The sequence below is a fragment of the Engraulis encrasicolus genome, chromosome 22 (assembly GCF_034702125.1).
Source record: "Engraulis encrasicolus isolate BLACKSEA-1 chromosome 22, IST_EnEncr_1.0, whole genome shotgun sequence".
NCBI lineage: Eukaryota > Metazoa > Chordata > Actinopteri > Clupeiformes > Engraulidae > Engraulis > Engraulis encrasicolus.
Genome location: NC_085878.1, coordinates 51,538,910 through 51,554,523, shown reverse-complemented (window position 1 = coordinate 51,554,523; position 15,614 = coordinate 51,538,910). Strand labels below are relative to the sequence as shown.

At 42.2% G+C, this 15,614-nt stretch overlaps 1 protein-coding gene across 1 annotated transcript in view; it reads left to right on the top strand.

Moving 5' to 3' along the window:
* Positions 1 to 3,992: 3,992 nt before the first annotated feature.
* Positions 3,993 to 15,614, top strand: part of htr4 (5-hydroxytryptamine receptor 4) — a 97,987-nt gene continuing 86,365 nt past the window's right edge. Inside the window, exon 1 of the mRNA XM_063188680.1 lies at positions 3,993 to 4,235. The gene's annotated coding sequence lies outside the window, so the exon portion shown is untranslated. The remainder of the gene's footprint in view (positions 4,236 to 15,614) is intronic.

Below are 15,614 nucleotides of genomic sequence, written 5' to 3'. Positions count from 1 at the left end.
GTACTGTACTTTACTATACGGCACCATACTGTATGCTACTGTACTTAACTGTACTGTACTGTACTATACAGTATAGTACAGTACAACTACACAGAACTGAAACATTTAGAGCATTCTGAGGTCATGTACAATATGATGCAAAAAGATGTAGTGGGAATGAGTTATGTTACTGTTACCACTCAAAATCTTGAAGGTTAAAAAAAATCATATGGCATTTTGTGTGTATGAGAATTGTTTTTTAGCATAGATATTTCTCTTAAAGGTGGCAAAGACCTACGGTAGGTAACATGTTGTCCATCAGCTGTCATTTTTGAAGTAGCAATTGAAATACTCAATGATTACTGAGTTTATTGTAATGCAACTTGTGACACAAGTACTAGGTGAGGACTTGTTTGCAAATTCAGGAGGAAAAAAAACAATGTGCACACCTCTGCCTACTTACTCAACACCTACTTAGAAATCATTCCCATTTGATTTGAACTGAAGATATAGCCTACATGTACTGTATAATATTGAGTGATCTGTGATGCCATTCTTAAAGACTGAAATGCAGTCACTATAGACATAATGCTACTTGTGAAAATTTAGAATTAGGTGATCTTATGGGTTCTTCATACACATGGAGAGGTATTGTCCTTTACCCTCTCTCATACACATAAAAAAATATCTGTTATGGAAATTAGAGGATGGAGAACCTTCTACCTTGGACATCATCTTGACACTTCCCAATTCAGATGCAGCTGAGCGAGCATTAGCAGCAGTCTATTCTCACCATAGTTTTAGTGTGGGAAATGCTCATTTTAATTCAGACCAAGAATCTTCTCAACATTTTCACAATGTTACATTTGCTGTCAAACATGTAAGCACAGACTCACCCATACTTTCACACTATGAACATTTTTGTAGTTGCAGCAATCTGGTCAAGCAGGCTACCCCTGCCCTTGCTTCATCTCTGCTGAGTTTGGGATTACATTAACATTGTCATCTAAGTAAAACGTAATGTAGTAACAAGGTAATGCATGACATATTGTATATGACATGGTAGAATGTTTTTCTTTTTCCGAGGGCTCCGAGGCTAGAATTACAGCATATACCCTAAAGAAACACCATGCAAAGTTTGGTGCTTTTGTCACTTCCGTAACGGTATCTGTATTATATCTGTATTGCGGCCATCTTGAAAAATGGCCGCCATCTTGTTTTTCCACCTGGATAGCGACCTTTTCTGGGAAAGTAGCTCCTGAAGCACCTGTGAACCAAATTTGGTGCTTGTATCACCAAGTGAAAGATTCTTATGGAATATTGACTTAACATCCTTCACTATATAGCTTTCTGGTCAACCTTACTTCCGTCAGTAAAGTGGTACGTAATTGGCTGAGTAAACTGTCGGCGGAAATGAGCTCCATGAAACTATCATTGAAGCTGAAAAATTTGTTCAATTTGAATTCACTAGCCTAGCATTTCCCATTGAAATGACTGGGGGCGGGACTTATTCACTCTCTCCAGTTCTTATACTACCTCCATGGAGGTGCATAGGGCAAAGAGATCACCAACTTTCTGCACAGTGAATTGCTACAGAGCTTCAAACTTCTTTTGATCTTCATATTAGCTCAAGTGCAGTACTCAAAGAGCTACTTGGAATGGGTTTCCATGGCCGAGCAGCTGCATCTAATCCAAGCCATACATGACCAAGTGCAATGTAAAGTGTCAGATGTAATGGTGTAAAGCAGGGGTGGGGGACCTTTTTCATTCAAGGAGCCACTTCAAATTCCTCCAAGGGCTGTGAAAATCCTCCAAGGGCCAAACTATGAACACAAACCAGGATTTCCCCCTGCACTTTAGGCCTATATTGAAGGCAGCCACCTTTAAAACAGACGCCACCTTCTAGGACCCCTGGATATAACTTAATCGTATTGCAAATGTAATTTCTAAAATTCCTTTACAAAATATTTCATGTGAAGCTGCATAACATTTAAACTATATTGGGAGCCAGATAAAACTGTCTCAAGGGCTGTAAATGGCCCATAGGTTCCCCACCCATGGTGTAAAGCATGGCACCAATGGACTCTAGAGCAGTGGAGATACATTCTCTGGAGTGATTAATCATGCTTTTCCATTTGGCAGTCTGATGGCCGAGTCGGAATTTGGAGGTTACCAGGAGTTTGGAGGTTACCAGGTTACATTTTGGACTGCATTTTGCCAAGTGTGAAATTTGGTGGAGGAGGAATTAGAGTGTGGGGTTGCTTTTCAGGAGTTGTGATTGGTCCCTTAGTTCCAGGGAAAGGAAAGTTGAATGCTTCAAATCTGTGCTCTCAACCTTGTGGGAACAATTTGTAGCAGGCCCCTTCCTCTTGCAAAATGACTGTGCCCCAGTGCTCAAAGCAAGGTCCAGAAAAGCATGGGTGACAGTCTGGTGAACTAGACTGCCCTGCACAGAGTCCAGTCCTGAACCAGACAGAATAAGTGTAAGTACAATGATAAAGTTGTGTGCCCATGGGGAAGGCAAATTGAACTGCTCAGCATTGTGATCCATCCTTCTGCCTCACAGACACCCGACAGACTTGACTAGACCCCAGAGCACTAAGTCAAGTTGATTCAGTCCAAAGTAGACGAGAATTCATCAGACGGACAAACATCCAAAACAGCTGGTTTGTGCTGAGCCTCCTGGCAAGAGAGACATTTGCGGGGCATCCGGAGCCAAAAGCCCCTGCCAACTCACGCTGGCCTTTCAAACTGCCGGCAGGGCACTCTGTGCTGGGACTAACAGCCACACAGTAGGCCTATGTTGAGTTCATTCAACCCTATTCTGAGCACATATATATACTCCCATTCGATATAGTCAAACTCAACTCTATAGGCTATGTTGAATTGACAACATGATTCATTGATTCAAATGGTTAAGACTTTAATACTACATTGAATGGGACATCATGTGAATCAACATCAGTGGAGGTTTTCCGTATTGCATTGACCAATTGAAAAGACAATTCCAATCACATAGCCATATCTGCGCTAGCATCTATTAAAAGGAAGGCGTGTCCTCATGAAAAGGGGGGTACTTGTCAAAACGAGAACTCTCATTCTGTGCTTACTTTCGATGGTATTGCCTCATGCTGGGTTTTGGTGCAGGAACATTTTGGTGGAACTAGAGGCAGCTTTGCAGAGGAGGAGGGTACAGAGGGGGGTCAGAATGATGTCGAAATCACTCATGGCTCCGCCAGTGTCACTGTTACCAGATGGACAACCAATCATATGATACACTAAAATGAGAGAAGCACTTGTGGTTTGATGTGGTCTTGACTACAGTCATTCTCTGCACGGTTACAGAAAGAAAATATCTAGGCTACACAGGATCTGGTTCCCTGACTGCACTGCACTGCACCGCACTTTGCTTTTTATTTTTTGTGTGTGTGTGTTTCTGTGTGTCAGTGTGTGTGTGTGTGTGTGTGTGTGTGTGTGTGTGTGTGTGTGTGTGTGTGTGTGTGTGTGTGTGTGTGTGTGTGTGTGTGTGTGTGTGTGTGTGTCCAAATGTGACAACATCCCTTCACCAAATTAAATATTTAAGTGTCATTAAGATGTTTGTCACTTATCTAGGCCTACAAAAGGACAGACGGTTGAGTGATCGTTCTTAAACTCTATGCCACTCTCATACCACCGTGACCGCAGTCCGTAGGTTACCATCTGTTTAACGTTCTGACTGGTGATATTGTATGATGCCGTTTCCTGAAGTAGGCTAGGCTTTGCTAAAGGATAAAGACATGATTCCGTGTCCAACTCGCTGTCACAGCCGCCCAAGCTCTCACATTTTATGAACCACTAATTTTGAACTGACACAAGACAAAACAGTTGACAGTTGATGTACGACGCCGGCGATACTAGTGACACAGAGGTCATAGCCGGGAGTTGGGAGGAGCGAGCCGCCAAAGGTGCACTCGTTGAGAACACGAGGGACGCGCGCCGCACGCGTTTGCTGTAGTTCTGGTGCTGGTATTACGTGACGTCTTCTGCGCGGAGAAAGCTGCTGGTTTTGCGCTCTCCCTCCAAGCAAAAAACTCGTGGAAATGTGCTGTTTTTCGTGACAGCCAAGTTGTAGCCTACCCTGGTACTGACATTGCTGTGTTTCGTAATAAAGCCAAGGTTTCGCATTTGTCCTTATTCTCTCTCGAAAAGCAAAATGTGGTGATCACTCATGAGGATGGCTTTACGCGGTTGTGATACGCAGTCTACTCATCGAAATGGTAAGTGGACGATGATCTATTAATATACATCCTAGCTCGATTAAATGAATAGCCTAACCTAGGCTATGCTTTTACATAGATTTTAAAATCCAGATGTGACGGATGCGCGTGGAAGGATGGGAGAAACTCACAGCCCCGTAATTTTTCTTTAAAATCTTAATATGAATACGCTTCTAATATAGGTTAACTTTTAAGCCTTTTAAATCATCTTTATAAGAACTATTGGTGGTTGAATTTATCTTTAAAAACCCACTGGAAAACAGTATAACAGATGTGGTTCACGAAACACAACATTGTGAAACATTAATGAATGTGTGACAATAAACACCGTCTTTACAGCAGGAAGTCCAAACGGCCAAGAACGACCAGATAAAGAATTTGTACTCCATCCCAGAAAACGTCCGTCGTCGTCGTTAAACATGATTTCATGTGCACAATAGATTTGTTACAGGCAAAACTTATCTACACTCATCATCGCACTATGGCTCTGCGAACCTACATATTTTGCCAATGCGCTCTAGTGTAGGAATTTGAGGGACGCACGCATGAGTTATCAATATTTCTTTAAAACGTGTGCATTCTTATTAGTGGGTGAAGTGTAGTATCATGCTCAGATATCCTGATCAGCTGGATAGCCTACTGTCCACGCGCTTCCAACATATTCATTTTTGATCGCATGTAGCCTATCTAACTTGAGCGAGTGCGCCTACAATTAGGCACGGTAATTTAGGTGCAGAGAAGCCCGTCGTTATCTATGATTGACTGGGTTTACAACCACTGGGTGAAAAATCATCAAAGCTGTTGGCTATCACAGGCGATCCTTGTTCTCGCCAAAACGACTTTATTAACTGTTTTCACCGATGCAGATGGCCAGTTTGTATATTTGTATTAGACCTATCTGGTGACGTTGGCTTATGTCTTGTCTTCATGGCTTGTGCAGTAGCCTATACGCTAAGTGCCTTTTACGGACATTAGGCCTACGCCTGGATAAAAAGTTTTAACAAGTCAAATTCTTTAACGTAGGCTACCGCCTGTCTTGTCATTGAGAGTCGATACACTGTCATTGACTCTGCTTTTACACAATAACATTTGCATTGTTATTTCAACACTTGGAGAGTAAAACAACAGAGCCTGCAAATAGACTACTTTAGTTTTGAATCGACACTACAAAATTTAGGCTACTGTGTGTGTTGACAGTACTGACAGGTTGAAATGTTTCTCCCGCTGCCCTAAAGGGTGTTAGAGTCAGGGCTGTTTCTTTCATTTCAAGAGTCAACATGGAGGGTGATAATTTAATGTGGGCTTCTACCTCAGGCCCGGTGTATGTTTATGTCTGAGATAATGGAAATAGTTGTTCCTATGATTCTGTGCACCTGTTCCCTTCGGTCATGACAGTGATTTTTCAATTTTCAGCTGAGTCTAGTAAAGCAGGACTGGGCTGGCAATCTGGCATACAAGGCATTTTCCCATTGGGCTGACTGTGGCCCATAATGGGGTAGCTGTTGTTTGTTTTGATTTTACTTAGAGACCAGCCCTCAATTTACAGGTAGATGAGGCCGCCCATTGGCCCATCTTTAATATAGACATTGGATTGAGCTAATCATAACAACACAGAAAAACAGGGGGCTGTGTGAGGGGCTGGTCTTGGCAACGAAAAAAAAGGCCAAGCTGTTTTTCGAGCCCAGATCAGACCTGTGTTAAAGCATAAGGTTGAGGATTATTCATCCATACAGTGTGTCTGCACCCACTGCAGGGGCAAATGCCTGTTAATTTTGTGCTTATGCAATGTTTGTTCCCCAGCCAATATGGTATAGCGCTGGATTTGATGGATTAGACTGTGCTGTATGAATATTGAATTCCAATAGGCTTCCTTTACAAGCGCTGTATGTTACTGGCCCTGGGGCTGATGACTGGACTGTGGATAGATCTGCACAGAAAAGAACTAACATGACAGCTGACATAGCCTACACCTCTTGTCATTACAACATACTACAGACATAGTACCACCTTACAAGCCGACACTGTCCCCCCACTCAGGTCCCCCCCCCCCCCCCCACACACAAACACACACATGCACACTAGGCATGGTACGGTTTGCGTCGCAAACCGAAACCGTACGGTTTGCATGTCACGGAACGGGGTAGTGCGCAACCGCACGGTGCCCACAGTTTCCAAAAAAAAAAAAAGGGAGAGTGACCACCGGCGTACGACGCAATTAAAATCCTACTACTTTTACCTTGTTAGGTTGAATGAAGTCAAATTCAACATACCCATGATAAGCTTACATTTTCATTCTAATTTTTATATGATACATTTCCAGTGCATAATACATTTTTTTTTTTTTTTTAAATAAAAAAAACAGAACCGTACAAAACCGAAAACCGTGACCTTGAAACCTTGATATGAACCGAATCGTGACTTTTGTGAACCGTACCACCCCTAACGCACACGCACACGCACACACACACACACACAAACACACCGGCCAGACAGAATTGGTTGTGACATAGTCTACTGTACAGCCGCTGTGGATTTTATACGAAATTGGTACACATACTGCTGTTGTGGAATTGTTATTTTGAAATGCATTCTATTCAACTGTCGTTAAAAGACATAGGCCTAGGTAACACTTTGTTTTAGAGTTTGTTTGTGTGTTGTGTGTGTGTGTGTGTGTGTGTGTGTGTGTGTGTGTGTGTGTGTGTGTGTGTGTGTGTGTGTGTGTGTGTGTGTGTGTGTGACGTCTTTACAGGTAGCCTACAGGTAGTAATAGACATTAAGGTAAAGTACAGTGTAGATCTTACGTTCTCTGATATGATGATGTGATAATCTGACCACTCTCGCATGCCAACTCTCAGAGGTGCATGATCTGCATCCAATAGGCCTACTTCTACTGTATGTACAACTGGGAAAAGCTGCAAGTGATCACATTACTCATTCTTATGATATGTGAATTGAGAGAAACTGAATCCTCACTGATTGGTGCTTTCTCTTGTTTTGTCCTAAACTCACTTGGCTTGCCCCAACAGCAGCGAGACTTTATTTATTCAGGGAACACTGAAAAGAGATAGCCTGCCTGTTAGATCACCTGGCTCTCACCAGATCTGCGCATTGCCTCTCAGCTTTGCAAGCTCCTTGAGGATGGGTGGATTTTCAGATTCGCCCAGCTCCCAAACTCCAAGGCAGCCAAACCAATCAGGATTGCTGGTGGAGAAGGGAAAAAATAAGTGTAACGCGACATTTGTTTCCGACAACAATGGCGGCTCCCATGGACTCGTCAATATCGATTCTGTAATTAGATTAAACAGTATTTACAAATCTGTGAGTAGATAAAGTAGCACAATCAAAAGGTCCGGCAAATGATTTCTCCAGTCACATGCAGGGATTAAAATAAATAAAACCACGCCTTTAGAGAGCTAAGTGGTGGTCATAGGTCCAGGTGAATGCTCACATCCATCGTGAGATTACTAACTGACTAATCATGAGATTATGGGCTGGGCTATATCCAAATAGACATAATTCAATCCACCACTCAAGAAGCCGTGTGCATGTGTGTGTGTGTGTGTGTGTGGATGTGATGATGATTTCATTTCTCCAACATTCTTGTCCAGAAGTCTTCCAAATAGCTATAGACCTCTTGTAAAACCCTTATTTCTAAAGAATTGTGTTCAGCAAACTAGGCCTATGCAGTTGTTTCCGACTGCTAAAGGTACACTGAATCCCCGAAACACGATGCTTCCAGTCCGCCATCATTTCCACCACTCCTGTCCACCCATTTATAAACGTATATATTAAATATATACATAAATATATATTTGCATAAAACCAAACAACTATTATGAAAACAGAGTTAAAAGAATTTGGGGCAAATCCATCCACCCGGTCAGAAAAAACCCTGGCCATCTTGAATTCCGCCATCTTGAACATGTTGGCCTCCAAAACCCTATCAGTTCATGAACCTACCCTAGAGCATTAACACACCGAATCTGGGACAAATCCATCCAACTGGTTAGACGTTGTGGGCAAAACAAAAATTTGGCCATCTTGAATTCAGCCATCTTGAAAGTGTCGGCCTCCAAAATCGTATCAGTTAATGGACCTAAACTGCAAACCCAGTTTACCTTCGGGTACCAATAAAGTTGAACTGAACTGAACTGAACTGAACTACCCTAGAGCATTAACACACCCAATCTGGGACAAAGAAATCCATCCGTTCCAAAGTTATCGTGTTAACATGAAAGACCTACCGTGGCGGCGGACGAAGGGGCGGACGCAGCGACGGAGGTGTATGCATTACATCCCCGACGCTCCGCATTTCGGGGATATAATAATGGGGAGATGAAGCTACCCTACTGCCATCTGCCACTCAGTTCTGTGCAATTTGGTGGCATGTCTGGCTTGACAACCAATTCCATTTTGCAAGTGATCAGTTTAGCCCTCTTCTCGCCTATCCATACTCTACTTCTCTCCTATGTTGTTATTTCAGAGCAATGGTTCAAAATCAGTTTGAAATATTGAATGTGCAAGCCATCAAAATAATAATTAAAATAAATAACAGATTAGTGTTCTGTTTTGAAAGTGGTGTGTGTCTGGGTCTAATCTATTCCAAACTGTAGCCTATGTTCCCTTAATACAGTATAGATGCACAATATGTTGAGTGAGTGAGTGATGTGAGTGATGAAAGACAAGGTTGGTGAGAAGTGGGCTGAACAATTATCATTTTCAAACAAAAATCACAACCTCACACCATTTTGGCAATGTTGGAATCGTCAAAGCCGTGTTTTTTTCGCCTTGGTCCTAAACTGACCCATGCATTGTTTCATCAATAATTTCACACATATAGCCTAGGCTCTGCGTATTGCCCCCAGCATGGTGTAGAAAGCAAAGTTAACTAGTAGAATGGCTCTGTGGCAGCAATCAGCTACAAATCACATGCTGCGCTGCAGAGGTCACATTTTCTTCACTCCAGAGCCTTCTTTTGTCTGTATTAGATTTGTCTGTTTGATTGTTTGTTTGTTTAAATTAATTTGAACTGAATTTTGATTTAAAGGAAGAGTCCTCGTTATTTGAGGAAATTGCTGATTTGTAGTGAAGACCAGGTGAAATATGATAATACATTGGATTTGACAGTAGTTAGTTTAATGTACCAATGGGAGTCTATAGTACCAAATAAAACATCATAAAATATGTACTTATAAAGTATTTACTTATCAAATGTACTTCTAAAAATAAATGTAAAATCCACCAGAGTGCAAAACTGTTATTAAATCCTGTCCAGTGATCACTTGTGCCTTGGTTTAATGGTAGCCTAGTATTTACTTCCAGTGATTGTGCTAAGTATGCTGATACTGTAATGACAATCTAAGTAGGCCTACTGAACACACTGAGAAGAAAATTATAAACATATTCATGTTTAATACTTGGAAATACTTCAAATATCTGAAAATCAAAAAAGTGTGGACTGTTCTTTTAAAGTGAAAAAATGACAATGAATTAAATTTTTAAGCCCTAGTGAGAAGTATTTTATACAACTTCCAATATATTTCAGTGTTTCCCATAGACCAAGTAGCATAGTGTGGTGCTGCCAGCAAAAAAGTCAGGCAAGTGTGTACACCCCCTTTGACATGTAGGCTATGTGTGTCTGTGCCACAGAATGGTCTAAGTATGGGAAACACTGAGCGGAACTTGAGCCTCACCATTACAATACTATTTTGAGGTATTCAACAGCTAATGAAGGCAACATGAATACAGGCGGTTAACTTAAACGGTGTTACGTGTTGCTGTAATTATTTGTTCAATATGTGTTCTCTCTCTCTGTGTGTCTGCCCGTGTGTGTGTGCGTGTAGCTATTCATTTCCACTAATGCCAATTGCAGTGGGTTACAGCTTGTAAAACTAGTAAATGAAGTTAATCATCCATACCCAATTTGTTTACATTGCATTACACTCCAAAGATGCTCCTCAGGGGAAATTGAACATAGAATGAGCTTAGAATCATCTATTTCCAGCAAAAAATATCTAAATGGACATTTTTTTCTTGGCAAGAATTTAAAAACTGATTAAAAAGAGCTTATAATTGTGCATTTCAAGCAGATTCAGTGATAAACAATTATTCTTTCCTCAAATCTCAATGTTTTCCAACTAAAATCTAAAATCAAATTAAAAAATGAGATAAAAATGCTTAATTTCAATTCATTTATATTTATGTTCCTTGGTCCTCCTTTTTTTTGGCAAGGCAACCTTTCAATTCATGAAAAATGTCAAGGAAGGCACCCCAAACCAACAAGCCGTAACATGACATCGCATCCGATATCACACAAGCTTAGAAAAGTAACACATTTGGAGATATCACACAACTTACGTTCGAAGTTGCAACTTACTGGGGTGACCTAAATTTACTTTATTGTGCGTAAATGCCAGATGAAAGATTCCATTGACTGATTCATTTATTAATTTAGACAAATATGTATTATATTACATAATAGATTTATCAGCCACGTTTCCGCGGGACACCCCTGAGGGGGGCCTACGGCACCCCAGGGTGCTCCGGCACCCCGGTTGAGAAACACTGCTCTATCCAACAAAGGTGATTGTGGGAATGTGAGTATTTGGAAAGTGCTTTGGGACAACTTTGTCGTTGTGATACTGCGCTATATATACGTATATAGGCTACAAGTATTGTATATTGTATTGTATTGTAATTGGAAGTAAATGTGACGTGTCCATTCCACATTTATTTCCAATAAGCGTACACAATTACTTCCAGTTACTTACCAATCGCGGTGACTGACATATAGACTGGAAATCAGTCTGCTCCTGTGGAGGGTGGGAATGGAGAGAGAGGACCATTAAAAGGAGATATAAGGGAGATAAGTTGATGGGGGAAAATACAGTGCAAAGATACACACACACCCAGGCACACTCAGACACGCACGCACACGCACGCACACACACACACACACACACACACACACACACACACACACACACACACACACACACACACACACTCACACACACACACACACCTAGGCCTACCCCTAACCGAAAGAGAAAGCACATTGCAGCTTGCCAGGCCATGTAGTTGCGGAGGACATACTGTCTACTGTATGTAGAGCCCTGTGTAGAGTTCAAACTGTTATCTGTGCTGGTCATGTGATCCCCCGGTCTGGTCATTTGATGTCAATGTGTTAGATTTCTTCTTAATTAGACCCAGAGCTCTCTGTTTCTCCACCCCTAGTGATGTATGTGACCTGGATCTCAGTGCCAAGCGTGCCATTGAAAACAAACTTTGATGCTCTTGGTTGCGCCTGCCTCTTTTCTTTTTTTTCTCCATAAAGTCAGCATCACTTTAGTTACAATAATAAATGTTGCAAGCAGACAAAATGAATCCTGCAAAATGTATATTTGACTCTGTTTGGGGATAGCCTGTCCTTTTGTGAGCGACAAACTAACAAAAAAAACAAAAAAACGAATGCAGGCAGAACACAAAAGATTGTCCCCCATGCCCTGCCATAATGAACACAGGACATGATTATCTGTACGTGTATATGTTCATACAAGCATGTTGACAATTTGGTAGGAATAGATGATAGCAATTGTTGACGTATCAGCGGAGTCTTGTATTAGTGGTGATGTCCCGTTCATGTGGTCTCCAAGCACAGGGTAGAATTGCAGATTCACAAGTGAAGGGTTAGTTCAGATTCATTAGACTCTGGTGCTCATGTCCCATGGACGCAGGCTCTAAGCACAGTGACATCTAGCCAAGTGTACGGGAGCTACTGCCAATAGTGGTGATGGAAAACTGTTTAGTTTGGCTTGTTTGGAGGAAACCTACTGTAGGAAGAGCCCACAGAAAGAAAAGAGACCGGCCCGTAGCAATGCCCTTCTGCTGGGGCTGGTAAAAGGATAGGGGTAAGCGTGTGAGCGAGGTTGAATACTATTGAAGAGTGTCGTTTCTAAATGGCTTATATCCATCTTGGAACATTTTGGGAAATTAACATTTTTGTATTGGGCATTGCGTTGCGTTGCGTTGCATTGCAAAATACATTTGAAATAGGTTTTAAAAGTATGTTGAATATTTGAAAGGCATGAATTCACACATGTAGTTCGGTTCATTGTGTAATTTCACTGGATTTTTTTAGAGTTGGAAAACTAAATATTTTTGAAAAGAAGAGTGTCAAAGCAAAAAAAACCTTTCAAAATGACATCTGAAAAACCTAAATAAGCCGCTGGTTGGTTATTGTCGCGCATTGGGGGCAGTTGGGACAGAGTTGTCTTGGTGTGTCTCAGTGCGTCTGAGGGAGTTGGCGAACATTGGTGGTCATGGGTCTACATCGGAGACTTTGAGCATGTTCAGTTGGGTTGCGCAGAGTGTCGGTGGCCGGGCGCATGCTGGACTCTGATTGTTTTTTGCTAACTGTAAGCAGGAGGTGCGAGGGCTAGCGAACTCACACCTACTCTAGTTACATTGCGACAAACACTGTGTTGTTGTTGGCGCAGAGAGAGAAATTAAGTCTAGGCTACAGTGAAGTAATGAAACCACGAAAGTCATAGCGTTTTGTGAGCAAGAGACAGAGATAGAATGTCTTGATAAATAAATTATGAATGGGAGGGGGGCTTTGGCTATGGGCATCGTATGCTATAGGGTTATTTAGAGTCATTAGTAGTGCGTCTACTATCAAGGCTACTTGTGAAAAGTGAGAGTTGACTTCGCAACAACATGAAAACATTTGGCTACTACAACAGGGCCAGCCGACCCGCGACCTCTCAAAAGCGGAAGTAACTAGAGTTAGAGAGTTAGAGTTAGAGTGTACTTTATTGTCCCCAGAGGGCTTCAACAATCACTGCATAACATACAGTACTCATTCACATACCCATACAACATAACATAGGGAACACAAGAAACATACAAACATCGAAAACATAAAACATATAACTATAACAAAATACCTCCAATGCTGCCCGGGGGAGAGTCCACGGCGGGTGAAGTCGGCATGGTGTGTTCGGGGAACAAACTGTGTCCGATCAAAACCGAAAGGAGTAGAGTCTACCAACCTTTCTGGGTCTGAGGGCTACTAAGGGCTACTCGAGGGCTACCAAGGGCTACTCGAGAGCTACTGAGGGCTACCCGAGGGCTACTTGTTTGTTAAAAATCCTCTACTGATGTCTTGACATCCTTCCTAATCACACTATGATTTCATGATAATTTGCTTATAGGTTATAAAGAAATAATCTAAACTAAATTAAGAAAAACATTAACTGTGACTAAAATCTTGTAGTCGTCACTGTTTACTAACATCCTTGGTGGGCACATCAGAAGCTCCTGGAGGGCTACTTGGCGCCCGCGGGCACCACGTTGGTGACGCCTGGAGTAGACAGACACTGACTAGTCGTAGTTGAAAAGTTTGGTCGGATCAGATAGATGTGCAAGCAGCTTTAGCACAGAGCCTATGTTATATAACCTTACTGTCGCCAAAATTGTAATGGCTATGTTTTAATCTATTACTTAAGGTGCTCGGTACTGTCATAGCAATGATGTTATGATGTAGTTGAGTTGAGGCCTGCCGCCAACCCCATTTGCACTGAGAGGCTACATCATTTTGCAACAAACTCTATACTCTTCAACAAACTGTACTCTTCAATTGTACAGAAGTTCTGAAGAGATCAGATGCAAAACCTTCTAATTGTGGAGGAGACTCGCTCACACTATTGCCTGATGATTAACACAGTTCTTAACTGGGTGCTGAATCCCACATAAAACATAGATAAGTGAATGAAGCGAAGGACAGCACTCTAGCCAGGCTACGCCCTCCTAGTGACGCAACACCTTCGGCCAAGTGTGGTCATTTTGGAGATACTGCCAGGGCCCATTACCGCTTGTACTAAACTATTCGGAATAACTCGGTAACTCGGCTAACTTTTTGCTTTAAGGTTGTTGAGCTGTGTCCTGCCTATTTGAAAAGCAAAAAGTGGCGGCCGAGTCGCGCTGTGTCGAGCTGTTGGCCTACCAGAAACCGGCAGTGGAAAAGAGGCATTAGTTACTTGGTGTCCAAAAGTACAATGATAATGTAGGTCTATGTTTTAACATATATTAAATAGACAAATTAAAGACCACTCCTATATGCTGAAGTATATTAGTGTATGTGAGAGGTTGAGCCTGGGCCTTGGGCCTATATTCACCTGAAAACTGGCAGTGGAAAAGAGGCATAATTGGACACCCCGGAGGGTGGCCTATGGTGACTGATTCTTGATTATTGATGTCTAAGGGCTCTGCCCCTTACATTGCAGACCTGACTACTGCTTGTTGCTCAGACCCCTGACAAAGACCTTGCAGGTCAAAACGTTGAGCCATTTTCACTAAATAAATCACAGCAAGAGGGCTTCTGTGGTGTATGGATATTTTTTTTCCTTTTTCTTCAGGCAGGAAACCTTCCCGATGTGCCCTGGCAGAGCAAGGCAACTACTTGTAACAAGGACAGATTATTCCCTCCCCCCCATCCCCTTACAAACACGCACACACCCACAACCAAAAGCACTCACCCAAGACTGCTCCATACTGCTGAGAAATAAACAGTCTGGGACAGTTTTACAGTGTAAATGGAGTCAGCTCTCTCAGATTCCTCTCACAGGGATTTCTGTTTGCCCCTCTCTTCTTCGCTCACTCACTCACACTTGGAAGAAACACTCAATCCGGACCCCTTGGTAAGACACACAGTCACTCTGAGCACTCAAACGAAACACACACTTCCTCCATTGTCAAACAAGGCACACACTTATGCTCACAACATGCACACTGTCTCAGGCACTCACAAGAAACACCTTCCCTCACAATGACGAGACACAAACTCTCAAGAAACTCACACTCTGTTGTACTCCCAACAAACACACTCCATTGGGGCCTTTTCAGATTCAAAAACAGTCCAGTCCAGTGTAATCCTGTCCAATCGTACCCTGGAAAATGCCAATGCTCAGAAAAGAATTATTAAATGTGTGTGTGTGTGTGTGTGTGTGTGTGTGTGTGTGTGTGTGTGTGTGTGTGTGTGTGTGTGTGTGTGTGTGTGTGTGTGTGTGTGTGTGTGTGTGTGTGTGTGTGTGATGTTTACAGTGGCGTAATGGGTGAGGTAACACACACAGTGTTTACGGAGCGCAGTGGGATTTGAATGCCACTAACTGACTGGATATGCGAGTTCTTCTCTCTCTTGTGAAGTACACACACACTAGTGCTGTGCCTTATTTGGGAATGACCAACCCCTGTAACACTCTATTGCTGGGGTTCCCAACCTATTCCAGCTTAGGGTCCACTTTAAATATTCTCAAGTGTTCAGGGGGCCGTATCTCTGACCCAACAAACAATACAGCTCAAATAAATAGTCAACAGCAA